Consider the following 25,786-nt stretch of genomic DNA (forward strand, 5'->3'; position numbering starts at 1 on the left):
AACTCACAAGCTATTTGCTGAATATTTATGATACGCCTAGCTTTTGTTGTGCCCTCGAGAGGCTTCTGATGTTGGTAAAATGAGACAGACTCATGGGAAACAACCTGAAAGCAGCGAAGCACACTCATGTTGTCGGGAACACCAACGCACATCTCGCTTACACCTCATAATAAACCTACAGGGTTAGGTCTTATTGTCCACATTTTATACATCAGCAAACTGAGTCACAGAGAATTTAATTAGCTTACAGTCTCATGGATGATAAGGCAACCCAGCTCTTTTCATTTCCAAAGTCTGTATGTTTATAACTTTAGCTCTGTGCTGAACAGTGGGTCTGTGAGCACCGTGGAGGTGAGGTGTTTCCCAGAGCCATCCTCTTAGTACTTACCACAGTAAATGCTCAATTTAAAATAATGATATATATAATATATATTGCATGCTGCCCCCTGCAGTCATTCTGGACAGAAAGACCTATAGGAAAAGCTAGACACAATGGGCTGTTTTCTAGAGTCCAGTGGCTAAGCTCAACCTCAGCCACCCCAGTAAGCTGGGGATAGTGAAAATAGTGGAGGGATAGAAAAGGAGAGAAAGTAAAACAAAAACAAAAACAAAACCCCACAACAATAACAACAAACACACAACAGCGTTGTGCCTCATTTCAAGACCTTCCATGCAGCTCTGTCCTGCCCGGATCTTTGTGGGCACAAGGCCCCTCTCGGTGGTGGTGGTGGGAGGGGGCGCCTGCTTTTGTTTTGCTCATATGTGGTGGGCTTCAGGGGGGCAGGCTCTGGCTTTACCCTACTTTGGATCCCCCCGTTGTGGGTTGGTCCCTCACCGCAAGTGTTTGTTGAAATAAATTGAAATTAGGAAATGTACCATGCCACCCAGCCATATTCTTCTTTTTCCTGTTTCTTATGTGATGCTTCTTGGGAAGTTGCAATGATGTAGGAAGAAAGAACAGAAAGAACATTAGAGAAACCCCTTAGTAGTTATAAGGAGAAATGATTGTGGTGCCATTTTTTTTTTTTTTTTTTAAGCCCTGGGTCTTATCTGTTCCAGATTGGATTCCCATTCTCAAAAGAAGAAGGGGAAAAAAAAAAGCCAAACGAAAGAAATGAAGCTACATTTCCCCATTGAGACATCCTGGAGTGTCTGCTTCAAAGAGGATTGAGGGGGAAATGTTCAATTTTATTGGTTTGTTCTGCTGGGTCCTTCTCTCTGGGACACTCTTTAGCGCACCAAGTGAAGTGGAAAATGAAGAACAGGTGAGCAATCAGCTGTGAAAAGCTTTAATGGACCCAGCACCCCTTTGGGAACTAGGCAAGGCTCTTGCTGGCGCTCAGGACCAATGCTATTCCAGTTCAATGGGTTTTGTTTTTGTGATGGGAATTTAACTCCCTCAGGTGGCCCCAGGATGGAGGAGGATTACTGTCTTCTGCAGCAGTGGGACAGGGCATCCTTAAAGAGAACTGAGGCCACTGTCCCAGAAGGAACTCCCTGGCTCATTAGGGGCCTTTGGAAATTTTGAACTTCCTGGATGGCCAGGACAGTGAGTCATGTGATCTCAAGAAGAGAGTGATGCTATGACCACCTGGGGCTTCCAAGTAATGGAGCTGGGACACTCCTGGAGTAGAGGTTACTTCAGGCTGCTGTGGATCCAGACCCAGGGGGCTTGGTGCCACCACAGCATCTCAGGGGGACCACCTGGTGGGCAGGCCTCTTTTAAGGTCTCTGGAGTGTTCCATAGAGAATGAGGTCTTGGATTTGGACTGGGAGGCTGGGAAAGGATGTCTCTCTCATGAGAATGAGGAGGAGGAGAGCTCTGTGTTTACAAAGCTGCAGACCCTGATCTAAGTCCCCTATTTGTTAAGTGTGAGAGCAATGCCTTCACTCCCTAACACTGACAAAAGTTTGGTCCTTGACAATTAGCTTCTTCCTCTCTCCTGCCCTCACAGGTTTTCCTGACTACTGAGCTTCTGAAGGTGTAGAATGGGGGGAATGGGATAGAGGGCGGTTGGGGAGGCAGGGGGAGAGAGAAAGCTTCTTCTTGCTGGGCCCCCTCCAAAGCTCTCCTGCGTTGTGGAGGATGCTGGCACCGGGCAGAGCATAGATGAAAATCTAAAAGTGAAGTGGGAGAAACTTACTTAGTGAGTTCAGTCAACCTACGTAGCAAATATGGGATGGGGAGAATGAAGAACAGAAAAAAGTCTATGAGTTGCATGTCAGGTAAGGTTGCAGATAAAATACAAGACACCACTTTCATTTGAATTTCAGATAAACCAGTAAGTTTTTAGAATAATGCATGTGTTTTTTAGTATAAATGGGTCCCAAAGAAAGCATGGGAAATATTAATACTAAAAAAGAGATTTGAAAAAAAATAAAAAAGAGATTTGATATATATCTGAAAATCAAATTAAACTGGGCAGCCTTTTCTGATGTTTGATTTATTTCGTTTTGCTAAATCTGGGGAGTCCAGAGCTGTAGGGAGGAGAGTTTTGTGAGATTTTTTAACAGAGGGGGGATTGGGCAAAGGAGAAAAAGATATTTTATGAAAGCTTGCTGTAGGTTATAGGCTAGGCCCTCTCTTACGATCTTTGAGTGATACTAGTATGATTAGAAAGCAGTATGGATTACATTTGCTTGTAGGACTGTCTTCTTCAAATGTAACTCCAAGCCAACTGGATGACAGGAGACCCTGGCTTATGTCAGGGGTACACATATATTCTCATTTAATCCTTACCTTTATGTAAGGTAGGCAACATTGTTCTTGTTTTACAGATGAAGGAAATAAGGCTCAGAGAAGTTGAATAGCTTGCCCAGAGTTAGAAGAGAGAAGTAGAGCTGGATTCCACGCCTAAGTTCATGTGACCTCCTGTGCTCTAAACCTGAAGCCTAAAGAGCCCACTTCAAACTGAATCTCTATTTCCCAGCTAAATGCCACTAGAATATACATGTGTGTTTTTTTTTAAGATTTTATTTATTTATTCATGAGAGACACCGAGAGAGAGGCAGAGACATAGGCAGAGGGAGAAACAGGCTCCATGCAGGAAGCCCCATGCGGCACTCGATCCCAGAACCTAGGGATCATGCCCTGAGCCAAAGGCAGACACTCAGCTGCTGAGCCACCCAGGTGTCCCTATACATGCGTTTTAAAATACTTGAATATAAATGACAAATGCATGCAGGATAGACTCATGGATTTGTAGAATTGCTTTTTCAGCTGAAGAAACAGAGATGTGGAGAAGATAAAAGTCACACAGGTAGTTAGTAGCAGAGTCAAGACCAGAACTGGGACCCATAGAGGGGACACAGGGAAGGAGTACTCCAGGGGACAGCTGCAGAAAAGTGAAGCAGGTTAAGTCGACTGCCTTTTTATTGTCAACCTCCTCCTGCCTCATCACCCCACCTCTCCCCCTCCCCCCTCTCTAGGCATTGAGCCTTGTCCCATTTCCATGTATTCCTGCTCTGAGCCAGCTGTCATAATCCCTGCAAGGTGTTAGCTGATAACAGCCTGTGGGAGGATCATAAAATGTGGGCCCAGTGGAGGATATTAGAGGCTATAGAAGGCTGCAAGAAGTGTATGCCGGAACAGATACTACAAGAGATGCCAGAGGGCCCAGCCACCAGGTGGCTGGGCACGGTGGCATTTACCTTGGGGCATTCACTATAGTCCAGCGTCTGTTCACAGCCTGGCTATTCCAGACGCTCCATTTTCTCATGTCCTCAGTTTGAGTGGATGAGTGATGATCACTCAGAGGAACAAAGCTCAGAGAGAAATACAAACAAAAAAGCCAATATATTAATGTACAATGAGACATGTACCCGCTAAAGTGACTTTAGCCCAATCCCCGCCTTCTCTCTCTCATACGATGAGAAGCTGCTTGGAGAGTCAGAGTATCAACTGGCTGTTCAGGGCTCCTGAAATCAGTGCAGGGGGCACTAGGGGGCATTAGAGAAGAGCAGAGTTTAGTGGCATTAAGAGCTAAGGTCTGGGACCACCAATTTTACCAGAAAGAAATATCTGCCATGGGGACGCATGCCCCCATCGACCTAGGGATACTCTACTCTCTTCTGGGCAGTGCTAGAATATGGCAGGTATCAGGCCAGAAGAGAAATAGCATTCTCAAAAGGGTGTAGTGCTTGCAGAGCTTAAAGAAGGCACTCTTTTCAAATGTGTTTCAAAGCCAACAAGAGATGATGCAGCACCCCTAATATAGCTCCAATCTAGCAACCCTGGGAGTAGTTACCAGCTCCAGGGCAAAAGGAGGAAGTAACCAGAAGCTAGGGAAGGCTGCAGTAGAGAGAGCATTTCCACGGGACCCATAGCCTCTGGTGGGAATAAATACAGCCATTCCCAAAGCTGTCTAGCAGGGAGGGGACCTGGGAAAAAATCCTCAGGCTTCTCTCTCCTGTCCTCTGATCCTACTTGTGAATTCCATTGGCTGAACACAACTGGAAGCCAGAGGGCTTGATTCCACTGGTTGAGGCCAGCCTCTTAGGTCAAAGAGCTACATGGAGAAGGTGGACCAGATGGGCAAACAGAGCTCCCTGGTACATGGGCCTGCAAGCATTGTGCCTTCTCTTTCCCTCACTTTCTTCCAGGCCATGCTGCTTCTGCTTGAGACCATCCAGAAAAATCTGGACATTCAGGGAAGGGTCTTCTAGCTCTGAGAGCCATTTTCTTTCTTTCAGATGACCCTGGGTATCTCTGTTCTGATCAGGTAAGTGATGAATTCATTAATGCAATCTTAAAACCTTATTTCCCTTGTTTTCTCATGGCTTTAGGGCTGGGGCAGGGGCACCACAGAGGGGTCTCCATAAACCAACAGAATTTAGCCCCACTGGGTAGAAGAGTTATGGGCAGAAAGAACTCAGGAGCTGGCCAGGGCTCTCTCAGATACTCTTGGCATCACCTTTACCAGAAGTGTTTGCGTTTAAAAAAGGATTTTTAAACATACAAAATTTAAGACCTGAACTAATGTCTCTCAAAAGGCAAAATTTCAATTTAGTTGTAAGTATGGTAGGCCATATAATGGCCCCCAAAGATGTGTATGTCCCAATCCCCAGAACCTGTGAATATGTTGCCTTGTATGGAAAAAGGGACTTTGCAGGTGTGATTAAATTAAGGATTTTGACATGTGGGGATTATTTTAGATTATTCAGGTAAAGTCAGGTAACCACAAGGGTGATTATAAGGGAGACAGGAGGGTCAGACACTGAGAGAGGAAATGTGACAACAGAAGCAGAGGTTGGATTGATGTACTTTGAAGGTGGAAGAGAAGGGGCCTTGAACCAAGAAATTTGGGAAGCCTCTGGAAGCTAGAAAAGGTGATGATTCTTGCCTACAGCCTCCAGAAGGCACATGGCCTTTGATTTTAGCCTCTCAAGAACCATTTTGGATTTTTGACTTCCAGAACTGTAAGAGAATAAGTTTGTGTAGTTTTAAGCCACTTAATTTGTGGCAATTTGTAACAACAATCATAGAAAACCAACACAAAGGATATCTTTGGGGTAAAGGCTCCTTTCCAACACCCTTTAATCACAGGCTATCCTAAGACCTGCTTAGGATAGCTTTTTTTTTTTTAAAGACTTATTTATTTGAGGGGGATCCCTGGGTAGCTCAGCAGTTTGGCACCTGCCTTTGGCCCAGGGTGCGATCCTGGAGTCCCGGGATTGAGTTCCACGTTGGGCTCCTGGCATGGAGCCTGCTTCTCCCTCCTCCTGTGTGTCTGCCTCTCTCTCTCTCTCTGTGTGTCTATCATGAATAATAAATAAATAAATAAATAAATAAATAAATAAATAAATAAATATTTTTAAAAAGACTTATTTATTTGAGAGAGAGAGAGAGGAAATGCTCGAGAAAGGAGAGGGACAGCGAAAGTATCTTCAAGCAGACTCCCCACTCAGCAGGTGCCCAACGAGAGGCTTGATCCCACAACCCATGAGATGATGACCTGAGCTGAAACCAAGAGTCTGATGCTTAGCTAACTGAGCCACCCAGGCACCCCTAGGATAGCTTTTTTGACAACCAATCTTGGGTTTCTGTACGGACACCAGTGGGCTGGAATCCCGGACATAAAAGCTAACCTGGTTAACTGCCCATGGCATGTACAACTGATGCTAACATGGTTTCTGCCCTGATAAGCATGTTCCCAGACCTGTCACCAGACAAGGGTGCTTGGGCCCCTGAAACTCCAAAACCTTTGAGTCAAGAGCATTGCATTCCCAGAAAGAGAGAAAGGAGGGCAGAGGTTGTGAGGAGGCCTCTACAGATGGGGATGGTTGGCCAAAAGACTAAGGAGTGACACAAAAGACACCTTTCTTCTTGTCACTCTGTTGCAAAAATAGCCCAGGGAAATTGTTTTGAATCTGCTTTGAGCTGAAACTCTTGGGAGAAAAAAATCCATGGCATGAACTTCAAGTCATTTAGCAGATTTCCTTAATTTTATTCTCCACCTCTGTGGTGACCCCAACAGGCTCTCGGAAGAGGTCCTTCTCTGTAAAGCTGTTTTCTTTCTTCTTCAATTAAGTCACACACACTAAATGGAAATGAAGAGGACATAGCTTAAAATGTGTCTTTAGGGTGAAATGGAATATGAAAATGCTCAGATCCATTTTAGAGACAGCCTCTTCTGTCAGAAATCAATACAGTCCGTGCATTCTACAATGTGCCAGTTCATAAAGTAAAAACGGCTCGAACTCTCAATTTAACATTTTCAAAGCTGATATTAAATTCCAAGATTTTATATCTGCTGTTGCCCATTTAGGACCAAGTTATAAATCTGAAGTCTCTCCCCAGCTTACGAGTCTGACAGTACTCAATAAAAACTTTTATAATCAAGTTCGATAAAGAATCACAAATCTCCATCTTGTGATTTTTAGCTTACAACAGTCTGCGTAAATAACATCTTCCTGCCTTGATGTTTGTCAATATTTGTCATTTTAAAAAAGGGATAAAATAGAAATACTATGTTAACTCTTACCTCTTGGATGAAAATTATGGTTAGTAAAGGATTCAGTGAATAGGATGTCTTCATAGTAGCATTTATACAGAATGACTATGAAAAGCCAGATGATGGAAACATTAGTGACAACCATGGTCGGACACCTATGGCATTCACAGTGAAACAGAAGACAGGTCATTATCTGGAAGTAAAAAAAAAAAAAAGAAAAGAAAAAAGAAAAAAGAAAAAAGAAAAAAAGCCTTTTGCTCATTAGGATTTATTTCAGTCTTGAAATGACCATTCACCCACCCTTCTAAACTATCCTTAGGCTAGAAATAAAGAGGCCAGTTTCACCTCTAAGCCTCTTTTGGGTGAGCTTCTTTCTTCAGAATCAGAAACTTAAAAAAAAATTTAATGAAAAAGGTATTTTATTTAAGCAAGTTGGACTCTGAGCTTTGTTGCATTTTCCTATTTGCAAAAAGAGGCTGGAAACAATACATACACGTATACATATGTTGCACACATATACACAAACACATGCATACCTATATATGTACTAAGATTATGAAGGTAAGGACATCAATGGTAAACATCAAATTCAGGACAGTGATCATCTCTGAGGAGGAGGGATGGGGATGTGATGAGGGAGATACACAGGAGGCTTCAAATGAGTTTGTAATGTTTTACCGTTTATTTTATTTTTTATTGTTTTATTATTTTTTAAAGGATTTATTTGTTTATTTGAGAGATTGAGAGAGAGAGAGAGAGAGAGAGAGAGAGAGAATGCAGGGTGGGACAGAGGGAGATGGAGAGAGAAACTTTAGTAGACTCCATGCTGATCCCAGAGCCCCACGCAGGACTCAATTTCACGACCCCAAGATTATGACCTGAGCTGAAATTAAGAGTCAGATGCTTAATGGACTGTGCCATCCAGAGGCCCCCTAGTGTTTTACTTTTTAAACTGGATAGTTTATAAGTGATTATTACATTATTGTCTGTGCCTTGGTGATTTGCACATCTGCTCGATTTTATCATTAAAACAAATTTTAAAGAAAGGTTTAAGGTTGTGTGATGGTTAATTTTATATGTCAACTTGACTGGCGAAAGGGAAGCCCAGAGGGCTGGTAAAAGAGGATTTCTAGATGTCTGGGAGGCTGTTTCTGGGGGAGATTACTATTTGAATCAGAGGACTGAGTGAAGAGATGAGTCCTCACCAATGTGGGAGGGCATAATCTAATCCATCAGATGCCTGAATGGAACTAAAGGTGAAGGAAGGAGGAATTCTCTCTTCCAGAGTTGGGATGTTCCCCTTCTCCTGCCCTGAGACATCAGAGATTCTGTTCTCAGGCCTTCAGACTCTGACTGAATTATACCTCTGCCTTTCCTGATTCTCTAGCTTGCAGACAACTGTTTGTGAGACTCTGCCTCCAATAGTCATGTGAGTCAATTCCTAAAATAAATCTCTTATCATCTATCTATCTATCTATCTATCTATCTATCTATCTATCTATCTATCATCTATCTATCTATCTTCTCTCTCTCTCTACTTTCCTACCCATCTATCTCATCTCCTATTGATTCTATCTCTCTGGAGAACCCTGACTAATATACACTGGGTCATTGGAGCAATGGAGAAATGAAGGAACAGTTCAAATGCCATTCACATTCAACATGACTTTTTTACTCTGCCCAGTGTTGCTCTGCTAGCTCTACGTTAGATTGGGGACCCACATACATGTCAGTGACAGGGAGGGTGAAAGTCCTAATGGTGTGCTGGCTTATAACACCTTATGGAAAGCTGGTTGATTTTCAGGAATTTTTCATGCCATCAGTTAGACATCCATTATTAAAAATTAAATCACATAAGCTTGCAATTAAGTACATTATATTGAAAACAACATAAAATAAATATTTAAAACATCACATCTTTGTTACATTACAACTTTATGCTACTATCTATGCTCTTGAAGTTATTTCTATCTATTGTGTCTATATGGTAGAAATACTCTATAATTCACATCTCTATGACTGCATTCAATGATATCATGTTAATGGCTTGATGGCTGTAGTGGGAATATTTACACCATGGAAACTGGGAGATGCTACTAATCAGAACTCCCTGCTGCCCACCCCACCTCCATCTGAGAGCCGACATTAACATTTACACACATTAGTGGGTGGAACTCAGTTCAGTAGCTTCCTGCCTCTAACTTCATTCTGAACATTCTGAATTATCAATCACCAGGAAAAACATCCTGTGCTAGGTTTGGATGACTCCTGCAAAACCAACTGGGCAGCTTCTTGAGATATTAGGCACCTGGGCAGAATTTTCAGGAGAGAGATGGTCTGTTTCTTTCTGTACACCTCCAGACCCCAAAGTATCAAGTGTCAATGTCCCTCATACTTGACCTTGTCAAGGGTGTATTTGTCTATTGGGATAATTCCAATCCTGGATATCCCATTGTTGGGCCAGAAATCTGTTTGGCTATCCCTGTTCTAATTCTCTTTCCTTTCTCAGTCCTGACTTATTTTCAGCTGGTGACTCCCTGGAGGTCTGAGGCTTTGATTTATATAATACAAGGAACTGGCAAAGGGGTGGGACACTGGCCTGCAGAAACTCGGGTATGTAGGCTTGCACATGTGGCCTGATGGCCAAATTATCTGCTGGACTGAAGTGTACCCTTTGGACTGTGTCCTTGCTTCTAGCAGCTCGTAGGGCATCCAGAGCTTAAAAAGGAGCAAGCAGGAGCTGGTTGAAGATTTATTGCCCTGTGACTCCTTCCCTGACTGCAAGCAATGCCTGGGCCTGGAGCTTCAGCCCCCTGACCACCACCTAGTGTCAAAGAATATTACTGGTCCTAAAGAGAGGTGGAATTTGGCTACTGTTCAGGGAGGTCAGAGAGATGCTACTAAGAACAGTGAAAAGTAGAGGTTATCTCTTGAAGTGGATCTTGACTTTTTCCATGTTCCTAGTTCTTCAAGCTATTTCAAAAAATAAAATGCATGAAAGATGAAAAACAGTCTAAATATCCTTTAATAGGGACAGATTAAGTACTCATATTCTATCTTAAGAAGAAGAATTATGCATCAGTGAAAAATCACCTTTCCTTTGGATTATTGTACTACGTCCACATAAAACTCGTTAGAAATACAATATTTAAAGGAAACCGACTAGGGGTACCTGGCTGGCTTAGTCCCTAGAGCATGCAACTCTTGATCTCAGGGTTGAGTTCAAGCCTCATGTTGGGTGTAGAGATTACTTAAATATAAGATCTTAAAAAAAATAAAGGAAATGAACTAAATGGTTATATTGTAGAGATCACATAGCACATGAAAAATCTACTTTCTACTATCTAATCCTATATTGAGAAAGAAAATCTGAACTGTTTTAGGCAGAACTAACTGTTCACTTGTGGTTTAGGATAAAATTTCCAGTGACAGCAAATAGATGTGAAAAGTGCTGAAACGCAAACCTTACACAAAAGAGAAGGCAACAAATCCTAGAAAACTGAGAGATGGCTCTAGGGAGAAAAGACATTAATGTGAAAGAGACATGGGAAGAATTTGAATAAATTGTGTCATGCAAGATGAGAGTGGGAAAAAGTATTTCTCCCTCAGAATGTTATTTTATACAGCATATGCTTTTAAAGATGTACATACAACTGAACCAATAGATTTAAATTAAAAATCATGTTTTAGAAGTCCAATGAAACAAGGAAAAGGTCATGGCAGTGATAAATCAGTATTAAAATTCTTGGTATATAAAAACTTACGATAAATACAAATACATATGAAAAAAACCCAATGTATATCAATCTGGAAGGAAAGGCACTAAAAAGTGGTGCTTGGCTCAGTCAGTTAAGTATCTGCCTTTGGCCAGGTCATGATCACAGGATCCTGGGATCAAGCCCCATGTTGGTCTCCCCGCTTAGCAGGGAGCCTGGTTCTCCCTCTCCCTTTTCCCTTTGCTTGTGCTCTCTCTCTCTGTGTCAAATAAATAAATAAAATCTTCAAAAAAAGAAAGGCACCAAAAAGAATTAGTGGTTGTACTTGTGTGTAAGATTACAAGGTGACCTTTAGTTTCTTCTTTATTTTTTTTATAGTTTCCAAACTCTACACAATAAAGAGTCATTACTTTTATAACAAAAAAAGCCTCTTATTTTTTTGAAGATTTTATTAATTTGAGAGAGAGAAAGCATGAGCAGGAGCAGGAGCAAAAGGAAAGGGAGAAGCAGACTCCCCTGTGAGCAGGGAGCCTAAAATGGAGCTCAATTCCAGGAACCCAAAATCATGACCTGAGCTGAAGGCAGATGCTTAACTGACTGAGCTACCCAGGTGCCCCTATTTTTTAATTTTTTAAAAAATATTTATTTATTTATTTATTTATTTATTTATTTATTTATTTGAGAGAGCATGAGCAAGTGGAGGGAGGTACAAAGGGAGAGGGAGAGAGAGAATCTCAAGGAGTCTCTCTGCTGAGTTTGGAACCCAAGGCAGGGCTCAATCCCACATCCCTGAAATCATGACGTGACCTGAAATCAAGAGTTGGATGCTTAACCAAAAGAGCCATCCAGACACCCCCAAGAGGACCTTATTTAATGAGATAAGGTCATAAAATATGATAATTCATCTGCCTGTAGCCCCTGTCTCCAACTGTGTACTGATGGATCTTCCTATATATACTAGTGTAGAATAGAAATGAAAAAATAGCTAACTTTTATTGAGTGTGAATCATGTATCCAGCATTATACTGAGTACTTTGGATTATTTTATGTAATCACTACCCCAGTACTATGAAGTTGGCATGAATACTCTGATTTGGTAAGTGAGGGAACTAAGAATCAGAGAGGATTAGTTCTTTGCCTAAATCATGCAGCTAGTGAGCAGGCGGGGAGGACTGTGGGCTGGCATTTAAGCCCAGGCAGGCAGATCCACTCCAGAAGCCACACTCTCAGCCTTGGTTCTTTGCTGTGCTCCCTCCTGCCACTCCAATACCTGTCTGGTAAGATTTTGGAAACTATAAAAGGCCAGCCCTTGGGAAAATTGCTAGTCAAGTGTCCTTAGCATTTGTCCTCAGCCTCAAACTTCGAGGATCTGTAAATTTTAATTGAGTTAGGTCAGTTCCTTACCTGGGACCATAATGTTTGCATAAATAAAGTTTTGGAATGAGTTTGTTGGTTAATATGTTTCCAACTACTTTAAGCAGAAAGACCTCTCAAGGAATGGGACAATCAGATGCACTGGCTTTAAATGGGGTCCATGAGGATGTCTCTGGGGCTACTTAGGTGGCAAGGAAGAGATCTAGATAGTGAGGACTGACCAGACCAGGGATGGATTACCAGGTCAGGGGCTCCAGAATCTGGGAAGCCAAAGGAAGCTGTGAGAGGGACCAAAGATTGGCTTTGTCCAACAGAAGAAAGGGGATTAGTACTTGCTGAGCACATAAAATCGCTGGGTATTCACGTTTTCTCTTCCATTCTACCTTCCCCAGACCCCTATTTATGTCATTATTTCCACTTGACAGTGGCAGAAGGGAGGCTTAGAGAGATGAACCTGTCCAAGTGATTGAACAGAAAAGCCAAGATTTGAATTCTGGTCTTCCTGCTTCCAAAGGGTGTATGTTCTTATAGTCAGTGTCAAGCAGGAGATGCTCAGATGGACTAGTTTGAGGAAAGTTTAGCAAAAGGGCAGATGATGGAGTTCAGAACATGCTACCTCAAAATATGTCATCTTGGCATGTTGAATATCTGAAAGTGGAAGGAGTTTGAGGAAACAGCAGAGCCAGGAAGGTTGCTCTGACCTCCCCTGGTCCCTTGCTCTTCTTCTCCTCTGGTGCTGGTCATAAAACCGCATATATATGAAAGGTACCATCCCTGTACCAGGAAGAAGGTACCATCCCTGTACCAGGAAGAAGGAAGACATTCTTATCACTAGAGGCCAGGGGATTTGGGGCTGAGAAATCTGTAGAAACAAACCTTATGAAATTAACCCTTACCTTTCCAGTGATTTCTTCATCGTTTACTATCCCTAACCCAAACCCCTTTGTCTTGTCAAATCCTGACAAATTTCCTGCTTCTTTGTCTAAAAGGTATAAAACTCCCTGCTCTGTTCACTTCTCCAGGCTTTCACCTCTTATGAAGGCTTCCACATACATATAAAAATTTAATAAAATCTGTACACTTTTTCCTATTAATCTGTCTTTGTTGGTTTAATATTCCGACCCAGCCAGGGACTCTAAGAGGGTTGAAGGAAATGTCTTCCCCTACATAGGGTTCAGGGAAACCAACATGCATGGTGCAGTTTCTTAGGGTTGGCAAGAGTAGGGGGGACTACTGCCCCTAAGAGCGGAAGGCCTTCTGGTGCAAAAGGGTGAAGCAGTGACCAGAACCTGGAAATAGTAGGGCCACCTGATATAGCAGCTGTGATCTGTGGTAGAAGTACAGCTGAACTGTCACCCTGCAGGTCTCCTGATGGATGTTACCTGTTGATTTAACCCAACTGCAAAGCCATTGGGTTTATTGCGCAAGGGAGCCCAATGTTGCATACAGAGAAGCCAGGCACCTGGTGACTGGAAAAGGAGGTAGAATGGATCTCCATGGAGAGACCAACGGATAATATCTTGTACCCGTTCCAGATAGCAGTAGACTGCTGTGCTAACATTATTTCCTCAAAAGCCTCTCCACCATATGTATCAAAGGACACTGTCAAATAGTGGAAAGACACTCCACAAATTGGGAGAAGATATTTGCAAATCATATATCTCATAAGGGATTAATATTCAGACTATATAGAGAACTCCTGCAACTCAGCAATTACAAAAAATGCAATTCAAAAAATGAGCACAGGACTTGAATAGACATTTTTCCAAAGAAGACATAGAAATGGCTAATAAGCACATGAAAGAAATGCTCAATATTGGTAATTAGAGGAATGCAAAATAAAAGCACTTGTGATACCACTTGACACTCATTAAGATGTCTATTATTTGAAAAAATTGTCAGATAACAAATGTTGGTGAGGACATAGAGAAATTAGAACCCTCATGTATCGCTGGTGGGAATGCAAACTTATGGATGGGGAAAATAGTATGATAGTTCCTCAAAAAGTTAAACACAGAATTGCCATATGATCCAGCAATTCCACTCCTATATAGGCCCCAAAGAAATGAAAGCAGAGACTCAAACACATACTTGTATACTAATGTTCACATCAGCATTATCCACAATAGCCAAAAAGTAGAGACAACTCAAGTGTCCATCAACAGAAGAATGGATAAACAAAATGTGATATATCCACTCAAGGAAATATCATTTATCCATAAAAAAGGAATTCAATTCTTTAAAAATTATTTATTTTAAAATTTTAAAAAGATTTTATTTATTTGACAGATAGCACATGACAGAGAGCACAAGCCAGGAGCTGGGTGGGAAGAGGGAGAGGCAGGCTCCTCACTAAGTAGGGAGCCCGACATGGGGCTCAATACGAGGACCCTGGGATCATGACCTGAGCTGAAGGCAGACACTTAACCAACTGAGCCACCCAGGTGCCCCAAGGAATGAAATTCTGACACATGCTACAACACGGATTCTAAGTGAAATCATCATGCTAAATGAAATAAGCCAGATGCAAAAGGACAAATATTGTGTGATTCTGCTTACCTGAGACACCTAGAACAGACAAATTCATAGAGACAGTAAGTGGAGAAGAGGTTGCCAAGGGCTGCAGAAGGAGGCAATGGGGAGTTAGTGTTTAATGGGGACAGAATTCCAATTTGGGTGGATGAAAAAGTTCTGGAAATTGGTGATGGTTGCACAGCAGTGTGAATGTACTTAAATGTCACTGAATTGTACACTTAAAAATGATTAAAATGGCTAAAATTTTATGCTATGTATATTTTATCCACCCCTCCCCCAAGCCTTCCCGATGCCCAATCAGAAGGCAGTCTAAGAAGATGCAGAGTTCCAGAACCCTTAGGTTTTCACCAAGGGGTTGAATGACTCTCCGAACTTCCCGATCACCTTCCACTTTTTTTTTTTTTAATCAACAAAGAAACAAAATTCCCTAGCTTGACTAAAAATTTTTCACTGGGGCCCTATAGGCCTGGTGGCTTTTCTGATAATGCAGTTTTATGGACGGATGGCTCTAGGGAAGGTATGAGTCTCTCTCAACTGGCTTTGGATTTGTTAAGGAGCTCCCTTCATCTCCTTGGCCACCCACTGGAAGCTGTCACAATCCATTCCCTGGCCATTCCTCCATGCAGACTCAAACCCAACCTCAAGCCCTTGTCTCACCAGCATCTTCTCATCTGATAAACAAACTTAGAGCAGCAGTATCTTTGGGAACCCAAAGCCAGTTGATGCACCCCAGCTGCAAAGGTGCGGTTTGGAGAAGGCCAGGGAGCCCCCAGGCCCTATGGACTGTGTAGGCTTCCTAGACTTTAAATCAATGCAGCTCCACAGGGTCCCAGCCTCAGGAGGGACCCATGCTTGGTATAATGTGCTGTCACCATCTTGAAACTCTTCATAATTTTTTATACTTAAAAAAAAAGTTTTTTTAAAGATTTCATTCATTTATTTGACAGAGAGAGAGAGAGAGAGAGAGAGCACAAGCAGGGGGAGTGGCAGGCAGACGGAGGGGGAGAAGCAGACTCCCTGCTGAGCAGGGAGCCCAATGTGGGGCTCCATCCCAGGACCCTGAGATCATGACCTGAGCTTAAGGCAGACTCTTAATCGACTGAACCAACCAGGCACCCCCATAATTTTTTTTTTAAACAAGGGACCTCACATTCTTCTTCTGCATGGAGACCTGGTGTAATCAGTGCTGCGTGTAGGGCATCCAAGGGAGAAATTCAACTTGAAATCATTGGGCCAAAGGGTCAGGTGGGAAGGAAGAAGGACCTCTAAACTGTAGGCCCAGGGACAGCAAGTATCGTGGTGCCAGTACCTGGAAACATGATGCCTTCTTCCCCAAGGTCTTTTATAAGAAAGCTCTCCAGGCGAACCACAGCTGAGGGGTGGGGGGTGGGGAGCGAGGGGGGTGCAGCTGGGGGTGGTGATGAGTGTACCTTCAGTATCTGCCTGTGCAGCTCTACTTTGTTTTCTTTTTTGCTTTGTCCTTGGATCTCATTTTCAGTCCCAGCCTGGACCTGTGCCTATTATTCACTGTTAGAATGTTCATACCTGATAATTCTACGTGTTTTTTATATTGCCTGTTTCACACTGCTTCTATTTTGTCTCTCTAATTCTACTTCAGGCTTGTTTTAGACTCTCGGTCTGTTTGTTCTTATTCTAATCCTTCTATTTCAAATAACACAGGGGCTTGTGTGGTCTGCTGTTTGGCTTCTGAAAGTGTGACCGTGCCCCAGTTAGGGAGCACATAGTCCCCAGAAACACTGGCTCTCCTGCCCTGTATTGTGTATAGAAGAGTGCCCAAGGCAGGGCCCTGGTCCCAGCCACCTCCCCAGGGGCTTCTCAGGCCTTGTTGTTATTGTTATCCTCTTGATGTTGGTTCCTGGAAGCTCTGTTTCCCTCTGTAGCTTTTCCAGCATGGATTTGGGAAAGGGAGCCAGTGGCCCTGTGGGTCCGCCAACTTGGCACATATTGGAAGGCTCTTTCTGGCTCACTCCTGTTTCTTGTGTAATGTCTCTGTGCTGTATTCTCTCTCCCTTGTAGATGGGTGAAACCTATTTTATTGTAAACGCCTAGGTTTGAGTATTTCTCCATTTCCATAGGCCCACTTCAGTTGATTTACAAATGGCCAATCAATTGCTACTGCCATTTAAACAAGATCCTGACAGTGAAGGCTGGTAAACCTGGGATGGGTGAGGAGAATGCTATCATTTTAGAATTCTGATTGGTGGGATCTTCTTGCAGTATCATTGGCCAAATGTCATGTCATTATGCAGGAAAATGTTCTCATTTTTTTTGGACAGGATCTTTAGGGGTGACATTTCATAATGTCTATAATTTATTTTAAAATACTTCAGCATTAAAAAAAAACTGTCTAAAAATAAGAATTGTTAGTCCATAAGATTACATTCACAAGACCATAGGTTGTAGGGATTATTCTCGTAGAGAAGTAATGTTTCTATTTTATACCGCATATCACTGCCCTACATTATGTATAATCATGTTATTTGTTCTATGTAAATGCTATGGACATTTGTGCCCACTCTCCATTCATATACTGAAATCCTCTGCCCAGTGTGATGGTATTAGGAGGTGGGGCTGTGAGGAGGTACTTAGGTCTGGAGACTGGAGACTTCATGAATGGGATTTGTGAAAGAGGCTCCAAAGAGATCCCTGGCCTCTTCTGCGAGGATGCTATGAGAAGGCACTGACTATGAACCAGGAAGCAGTCCCTTGCTAGAATGTCACCATGCACCCTGATCTTGGGACTTCTAGCCTCCAGAACTGTGAGAAATACATTTTAGGAATGTATTAGGAATTTTAGGAATAAGCCACCCAGTCTGTGGTGTTTTCCTGCAGCAGTCTGAATGGACTAAGTAACCTATTTGGCAATATCCAATTTCATGAATTCTACAGAAGTAATGCCCATTTGACAGATGAGAATCCTGAGGCCCGTTGAGCTTGTGACTTGCCTGGGCTGCATATAAAACTAAAATAGGAGGGACACCTGGGTGGCTCTGTCAGTTAAGCAACTGATTGGTAATTTCAGTTTAGGTCATGATCTCAGGGTCATGGGATTGATCCCAGTGTCAGGCTCTGTGCTCAACATGGAGACTGCTTGAGATTCTCTTTCTCCCTCTGCCATTCCCACTCCATCACCCTGTGCTCTCTGTCTTAAATAAATAAATCTTAAAAAAACAAAATAGAACAAACGACACATACAAACTGAGATAAGATCTTAGTTCTCGTGAGCCCAGATCCTTCCACCTCACCCTGGGCTACATCATCAGGAACCAAGGAATCCCGGTTGACCTGCCTGGTTCAGCCATTTCGCCTTCAGAGCAGCAGTGCCTCCTTTTGGAAGCTCGTGCCCAGTTTTGTTAGTAAAACATACATTGTAAAGGCTGACACGAATGTTTCCAGTCAATGTGTCACACATAGTTGTCATTGATGGGGTGTCCATAACCTAGGATGGTGGTTGTCCCTTTGTTTATTCTTTCTAGTCTTTCTACTGCTTGTTGAGATATGCAGATAATAGAGATTTATTGAAGGAAAAATTTGAAAATATGGGTAAGACAAAAAATAAAAAATGGAAATTACCTATAATCTCACAGTGATAAAGATTTTGGGGATATATTAGTCTCCTACTGCATAGTAGATTGCTCCAAAATTTGCAGCTCAAAACAAAAGACATTTATTATTTTGCAGTCTCTATGGGTCAGGAACTCAAGAGCAGCTTAGCTGGAGGGGGTTCTGGCTTAGGGTCTGTCTGTGGTAAGGCTGGAGTCACCTGAATGAAGGTTTGGGTGGGGCTGGAAAATCTGACTGTAAGACGGTTTACTCATGAGAGTGTCTACAGGGACTCTCCACGGGACTGCTTGAGAATGTCCACAGCACGGAGGCTCGCTTGTCCCAGCGCATGTGATCTGGGAGAAACTGAGGAGGAAGTGCAGTGCCTTTTATGATCTACTCTTGGAAGTCTTCCTGCCATATTCTATTCATTAGAAAAAAGATACTAAGTCAAGTCCATACTTACGGGGAGAGGACTTCTAACTCTTGAAAGGAGGAAAAAAATCAAAGAACTTGTGGGCATATTTTAAAGCCACCACAAGGGGGGCGCTGGGTGGCTCAGCAGTTGGGTGGCTGCCTTCTGCTCAAGGTGTGATCTTGGAGTCTTGGGATCCAGTCCTGGATTGGGCGGCTCCCTGCAGGGATCTGCTTTCCTCTCTGCCTATGTCTCTGCCTTTCTCTCTGTCTCTTGTGAATAAATAAATAAATAATCTCATAAATAAATAAATAATTTATTATTTAAATTTATTTACTTATTTAAATAAACTATTTATTTATTTATTTATTCACAAGAGACACAGAGAGAGAGGGAGGCAGAGACACAATCAGAGGGAGGAGCAGGCTCCATGCAGGGAGCCTGATGCGGGACTCGATCTCAGGGCTCCAGGATCACACCCTGGGCTGAAGGCAAGTGCTCAACTGCTGAGCCAGCCAGGCGTCCCTAAAAAAAAAATCTTAAAAATAAAATAAAGCCACCACAGGGATCTCCTGTCAGTTTTTTTTTTTTTAATCTAAAATGGGATCATATTGTATGGATGGTTTTATATCCTACCTTTTTTTGTTTATTAGTTCAAATCTCCTGGATTCAAATCCTGTTCCTAAAAAAAAAAAAAAAAAAAACAAATCCTGTTCCTCTGCTTAGTAACTATACAATCTTGGGCAAGTTACTTAACCTCTCTACCTCAGTATCTCTATCTATAAAATATGAGTAAAATTAAAGCATACCTGATAGGGTATGGGTTGGTGATAAATACACAAGTTAAAACATTTAAAGAGCTTAAAATCATGTCTGTCACAGGATAGGCAGTATGTTTTGGCTCTTATGTCAGCAAGGATATTTTAAAAATATCTTAATAGCCGCATAATGCATTATTATATGCACTTTAATTCCATTATCAGATCATTTCTAATTTTTTTTATTACTGTGACATGATAAAAAATATACTTGGTTTCTGCCTCCACTTCTAGACACACAACTCCTAAATCTCTTGAAATTTCCTGATGGGAGTGTCTTTTGTTCTAATGAGGCAATTTTTCATGGGCTCCTGGATAGCTTCGGAAGGGGAACTGATCACCAGAAAGACCAAACCATGATTATAAGCCTGTAACTTTCGGCTCTGCTTCTCATCCTCCAGGAAGGGGAAGGGCTGGGTATTAAGTTCATAATAGTTAATAATTGTGCCTACACGATGAAGCCTCAGTCCCTAAAATATAGGGTTCAGAGAGCTTCTGGATTGGTGAGCACATCCACACCCAACTCCATAGGACAGAAGCTTCTGTGCCTGGAACTCTTCTGGACCTCACCCTATGTACCTCTTCATCTGGCTGTTCATTTGTATCCTTTATAATATATTTATAATGAACTGAAAAATGTAAGTAGATGTTTCTTTGAGTTTTGTGAGCCGTAAAGTCTCATTATAAAAGCAAATGATCAAGCCTGAGGAGCGGGCTGTGGGAACGCACATTTATAGCCAGTTGGTCAGAAGTACAAGTGACAACCTGGGATTTGCAGTTGATGTCTGAAGTGGCGGCAGTCTTGTGGGTCTGAGCCCTTAACTTGTGTGAGCTGCACCAACTCTCATAGCTGGTGTCAGAATTGAATTGAATTGTAGGACACTCAGTTGGTGCATGGAGAGTTGAAAGAATTGGTTCATGTGGCAACCCCTCCCCTCACATTTGGTGCCAGAAGTGTGGTGAGTAGAGAAATAGTTTTTCTATTAGTGATGAACATTCCCATAGCTAAATCTGTGAGCTGGGGATGGAGCTCTTTGGAACATATACACAATTTTGCATGTATAAAAGGCTGTTAGAGAAGAAAGGGTCTATAGTCTTCATCAAATTCTAAGAGATTCCTGTTTTTTTAAAAAGATTTTATTTATTTATTCATGAGAGACAGAGAGAGGCAGAAACATAGGCAGAGGGAGAAGCAGGCTCCCTGCAAGGAGCCTCATGTGGGACTCGATCATGATCCTGGACCCGAGATCATGACCTGAGCTGAAGTCATATACTCAACCTCTGAGCCACCCAGGCGTCCCAAGATTCCTATTCCAAAAGATATTCGGAGCTACTTGTGTGAGATAGAGTCCTTGGCCACCCAGGTTCAGTCTGGAGGAAGGGACTGGAGAGGTGGTCACTAAGGTCAGGAGTGCTCATTAACACCAATCAAGCTCCCGGGGAAGTTCTGGAGGCACGTTCATCACATTAGCAGTGCATTCATATGTTGTATTTCATGGTAGCTTATTTCTAGGATGATTTTTAAAAAGATTTTATTTTATTTATTCATTAGAGACACACAGAGAGAGGCAGGGACATAAGAAGACGGAGAAGCAGGCTCCCTGCAGGGAGCCCAGTATGGGACTCCATCCCAGGGCCCAGGATCATGACTTGAGCCAAAGGCAGATACTCAACCACTGAGCCACCTAGGGCCCCTCTAAGATGGTTTCTGTAAGTGACTAATCTAACCACCTTATTATTCTTGTTCTGAGATCAAATAACTTTGTGGTCTCAAAAATCTGTGGTTGTTCAGTCTGTTGTGTCTAGGCTTATTCCATCTTGGGGGTAAGGTATGATGATTCCAGTGTATATGTGCTGTGTACTAAGCATTCTTAGTTTTTGTATTTATTGAATATTCAACAAATATGGTATTTGTTGACAAATGGATGAATAAATGGAAATGTTGTCAAAAGTGGAAGTACCTTCCCAGAAATGCAAAGAGGAGGTGACCTGTATTTGTTAGGCTTTGTAATGATGGAGCTTTTGTGAAAGCAAGAGACCCTGGAAAGAAGGGGCTCTGCATTCCAGTGGAGAAAGGAGATAACTGTAGATGCTTCAGGGAGGTGTTCCTAAGCTTGGGTTCTCAAAGGCTGGGCTGAGTATAAGGATAATGGACTGATGTCTCAGACCAGGCAGTGAGGGTGCAGGGAACAGGAAGCACCTGGTCTCGTGTGTGGGGCCAGCTCCTGCAGCGATTGTACTCACCCCCACCGCAGACCACCATGCATCCGTCCTGCAGCTGAGGGCTTGGTGTCCCCACACAAGGTAGCAGCCTGGTGGTGCTTCAGAAGCCCGCCTCCCACTTGTGGCTGCCTTGTGTCTGAGCCTCCACTGCAGCAGCTGCTCAGAAACTGCCCATCTTCCAGGCCAGTGGCCCTCAAAGCTTCATGTGTAACTGAATCCTGTGGGCAGCTCATTCATAATGTAGATCCCTAGACCCCACCTCTGAGAGTTTGACTTAGCTGGTCTGAGGTGGGGCCCAGGATTCTGCATTTCCAGTGCTGATGGCTCCGAGATCACCTATGTTGATTCAAGTCCACTGAGAAGCAGATGCCAAGATGGGATTGGTCCTAAAAGAGATTCAGTGGGGAAATGCCCATGCAGGCTAAAAGAGTGGGAGTCCAGGAGGAGGATGAATCGAACCAGACTACAGCTCTGGTCCTTGTGAAAGGAAGGAATGAACAGTGAGATGAATTAGGGCAACTGCTAAGTTTAGAGGCAACAGTTGTCACAAGGCCACCTGTACTTCAGACGCCCACTGCAAATTCAGAGGCTCCAACGCCACTCTCATGGTTCAGTGATTTGCTAGAAGGACTCGTTGAACTCACTGAAAGCTGTTATACTCATGATTAGCTTATTGTAGGGAAAGGATACAGATTGAAATCAGCTGAGGGAAGAAGCACATAGGATGGAGTCCAGGGAGGTATCAGACTAAGTGCTTGTCTTGTGCTCTCCCCACGGAGTCAGGATATGTTGCTCTCCAAGCATCCATGTGAGACAATATGCATGGAGTATTACAAACCAGGGAAAATCACCCAGGCCCTGCTATTCAGAGCTTTTACTGAGGCTCCACCATGTAGGTGTGGTTGACTGACTGCCCACATAGGGGATTTCTGTTTCCAGGTTGACTGAACTGGGTGACCAAAGTTGTACCCTAAACCATATTGTTCTTCCTAGAGTGACTAGTCCTTACCCTAAGTCACACTGCTACTATCTGGCCGACCCAATGCCTCCAGGCAAACAAAGATTCTCTCTCAGGAGTCACAGGGAAAGGCCAGATCTCTTTTGGGGCAAGGTTAATTTTTTTTTTACTACATGGGTGGGAAGATCTTAGTAGCGCGGCTCAGAAAAAAGTTCGGGCAGATACATGGGGAGTCCCCCAGCCAAAACTGTTTTGGCGGAGTCTGGTCTCTCAGGAATGGCCTACAGTAGCCCATACTCCGCTCCTCAATGCTCAGTATGGGCTGGATGTAGGTCTAGGGAGTGTGGCTTCAGTGTGGATGTCGGGGTGGATCCCAAGGGCCAGCAACTGGGGCCTCCAGACAAGCCTGCTCTCCATAGCAGGAAGGCCGAGTAGCATCATCATGGCCATCATCTTCATGCCACAGGACTGGGAAGGGGCAGTGGGGGCAGCGGCTGGGGGAAGCTGGCCCCAGGCCTTCCCACTGTGCTACACACCACAGGGGATGGATCCCAGCCCCTGGGCATGGTGCACTGTGCTTCTAATGGAAGAATGAGGAAGAATCTTTGCACACTTAAAAAACCATCTGGGCCTGGGCCAACCCCCACCAAACTGCTCTGCCTGACACGTCTGTGCCTCTGCCTCCTGCTCCGGCTCAGCCTCCTGGCTCCTGCGAAGAGGAAAGGGGTCAGGCAGGGCTGCTGACACAGCAGTGGCAGTGTGGTCCAGGCCCGACTGCGTGCACCTGTCCTGCTGCGGCCTTGTGGTGGCTCCAGGGCCACAGGACACAGGGGAGGAACAAAACAAGAACAGACGAGGTCAGGGTGTGGATGGCAGCTCAGCTCCCATGAGAGGTTACTCCCTGTGGCTTCTGCTCTCCTGGGATCCCAGCAGCTCGGCCCCAGTGCCCACAGGGGAGCCCCATCCCCTGGGGCTCAGAGTCTCGAGCTCCAGGATCGGCCAGGTGCTCAGAGGCACCTGCTGGGGGAGCCTGTGCTCAGGGAGGGTGGGGGGCGGCTGGGGAGGAGCCCCCAGAGCCACCACAGCCAGAACAGCTGTCACGGTCCCTTTGAGGTCTTGTATTGATTTCTCCTTCTTAAACTGCCCAAGCTGCCACTGGTTTGGGTAAGAAAGCAGGTGGGGAAACTGAGATTATGGAGAAAGTGTGTAGTGTAGATCAACCAAGTGGAACCAGGAAGGGGATGACTCAGAACAGAATGCCAGTGCTATGGGTGTGTTTTCTGCCCAGCGCAACTGGGCCTGCTCTTGGTTCTGCAGCCTAGGTCCTATTTCCACCTCTGCTTTCACATGGTCTTGGAGCTTTCCCTTCCTCGGTCAGATCCCAGCCCCTGGGCATGGTGCACTGTGCTTCTAATTGAAGAATGAAGAAGGATCTTTGCATACTTAAAAAAACATCTGGGCCTGGGCCAACCCCCACCAAACTTCAGCCCAAGGGGAGGAATGGGCAGCCTTGCTAGCCAGGCATGTGACTGAACTCCACCCCTGGAAACACTGTGATCTTGGGGACAGGCCATTGGACATAGAGGTTGGCGTCCTGGGTCCTATCACTGACTATACCATTGACAATTACTACTGCACCTCTCAGATTCTAAGACACCATCGATTGTAAGATGTACCATCAATTTAATAACTGCTTTTAGGGAGAGAGAAAAAGGAACATGGCCCCATCAAATGCACACAGCAGCTCAAACACCTGTTCTGATTTCAGGAACCATTAACATGTGAAAGATACAGTGCACTTTAAAAATGACTTTTTTTTTTTTAAAGCAGAATTTATAAAAAAACTAAACAAGAGAAGGCTTTTCCTAATTCTGGGATTGAGATACAAAACCAATACCCACATTTTGCAATAATAGTTTTAATAGGCTTTATTACCACATGCTGTTGGTAACTTTTTGAGAGGAAGAGGATATGAGTTGACCTGATAGACATTCAATCAAAAGGATGGTATCGTAGTGAGATTTATAGTCAGCGAGCAGTGCAGGGTTTAAATTGGTTACTAGATATTTGCATCTTTTCACTACACAGCTGAAATAAGAGGACTGGAGGATATTTCAGTTTTAGAGCAATAATATTTGTGGAGCGCTTTTTAGATGCAGGCACTGCTCTAGGTACCTCGTGTTTACTGACTCAAAGAAACCCACAAAAATCCTATGCGAAGGTGCTAAGGCCAGAGATGGGAACATGAGGCACTGAGATTAAAACAGTGGCTCTAGGTCCCACAGGTCGGATGTGGACTTGAACCCTGATGGTGTGGCTCCTGAGCCCACCTCTTACCTGCACTAAACAATCTCTCCTAAAACGCAAGGGAGCAAATAAATATAGCAAATAAAACTGAAAATCTCTAGTCATTGCCTGTGGGCAGAAGGCCATGTTGGGTTGGGCCAAAAGCAGTGGTATGCCCCCTCAAGAAGCCTTTGTTTATAACACTTACCAATGTCATTGGTGTAAATACATCTGCCCTGGCTGATTTCAAGATACGGCTCACTGGTAAAATTCCTGAGTGTGTAACAATTGCCTCTCAGGAGTTGGCCTGAACTGGCTCCAAAATACCCCGGTTGAAAGTAATTGTTCGTGTTGAGATGGGGCAGTTTGGCCAAGAACGTGTCTTGTATGACATTTGTTCAGGTAAGCCAACCATGGGTGGGACTTGGCACAGGAGTTGGGGGCTTTTTAAAAAAAAATTTTATTTGTTTATTCATAAGAGACACACACACACACAGAGGCAGAGACACAGGCAGGGGGAGAAGCAGGCTTTAGGCAGGGAGCCCGACGCGGGACTCGATCCTGGGTCTCCAGGATCAGGCCCTGGGCTGAAGGCGGCCCTAAACCGCTGAGCCACCCGGGCTGCCCCGAGTTGGGGGCTGGAAATGTTTTCTCTCTTCTGTTTCCCCTGCTAACCAAGAGAGTCAGCCCCTTGGGGCCAGGCAGAGGATGGAAGTGGGCAAATTATTCAAGGTATGAAAGATAGGAGTGATGGGACCTGTGGCCAGCTGTAAGCACATGCCTTGCCAAAAGGCATTGACACGTCACGGGTTTTTTGTTTTGTTTTTTAACATTATAGGCCAAACAAAATAGGTCCACGACCTGGATGCAGGCCTCCACTTTGTGGATTCCATCATCAAGGCCTCCTTTGCAAGGTTTAGAAAGCCAGACTCAGAGATTAGCTT

At 43.7% G+C, this 25,786-nt stretch overlaps 2 long non-coding RNA genes across 5 annotated transcripts in view; one reads left to right on the forward strand and one right to left on the reverse strand.

Annotated features, from left to right (window-relative positions):
- Positions 1–1,065: 1,065 nt before the first annotated feature.
- LOC119872873 lies at positions 1,066–10,024 on the forward strand. The gene is made up of 3 exons (XR_005363415.1): positions 1,066–1,265; positions 4,603–4,721; positions 8,341–10,024. It is a non-coding gene; the product is annotated as an uncharacterized LOC119872873 (long non-coding RNA).
- The window catches only part of LOC102151445, a 147,815-nt gene continuing 128,451 nt past the window's right edge, over positions 6,423–25,786 (reverse strand). For all 4 annotated transcript variants that reach the window (XR_005363411.1, XR_005363410.1, XR_005363408.1 and 1 more), the window contains 2 exons: positions 6,984–7,146; positions 6,423–6,539 (listed from right to left, as the gene is read on the reverse strand). This is a non-coding gene — a long non-coding RNA (uncharacterized LOC102151445). The remainder of the gene's footprint in view (positions 6,540–6,983; positions 7,147–25,786) is intronic.

Source organism: Canis lupus, chromosome 8 (genome assembly GCF_011100685.1).
Source record: "Canis lupus familiaris isolate Mischka breed German Shepherd chromosome 8, alternate assembly UU_Cfam_GSD_1.0, whole genome shotgun sequence".
Classification (NCBI taxonomy): domain Eukaryota; kingdom Metazoa; phylum Chordata; class Mammalia; order Carnivora; family Canidae; genus Canis; species Canis lupus.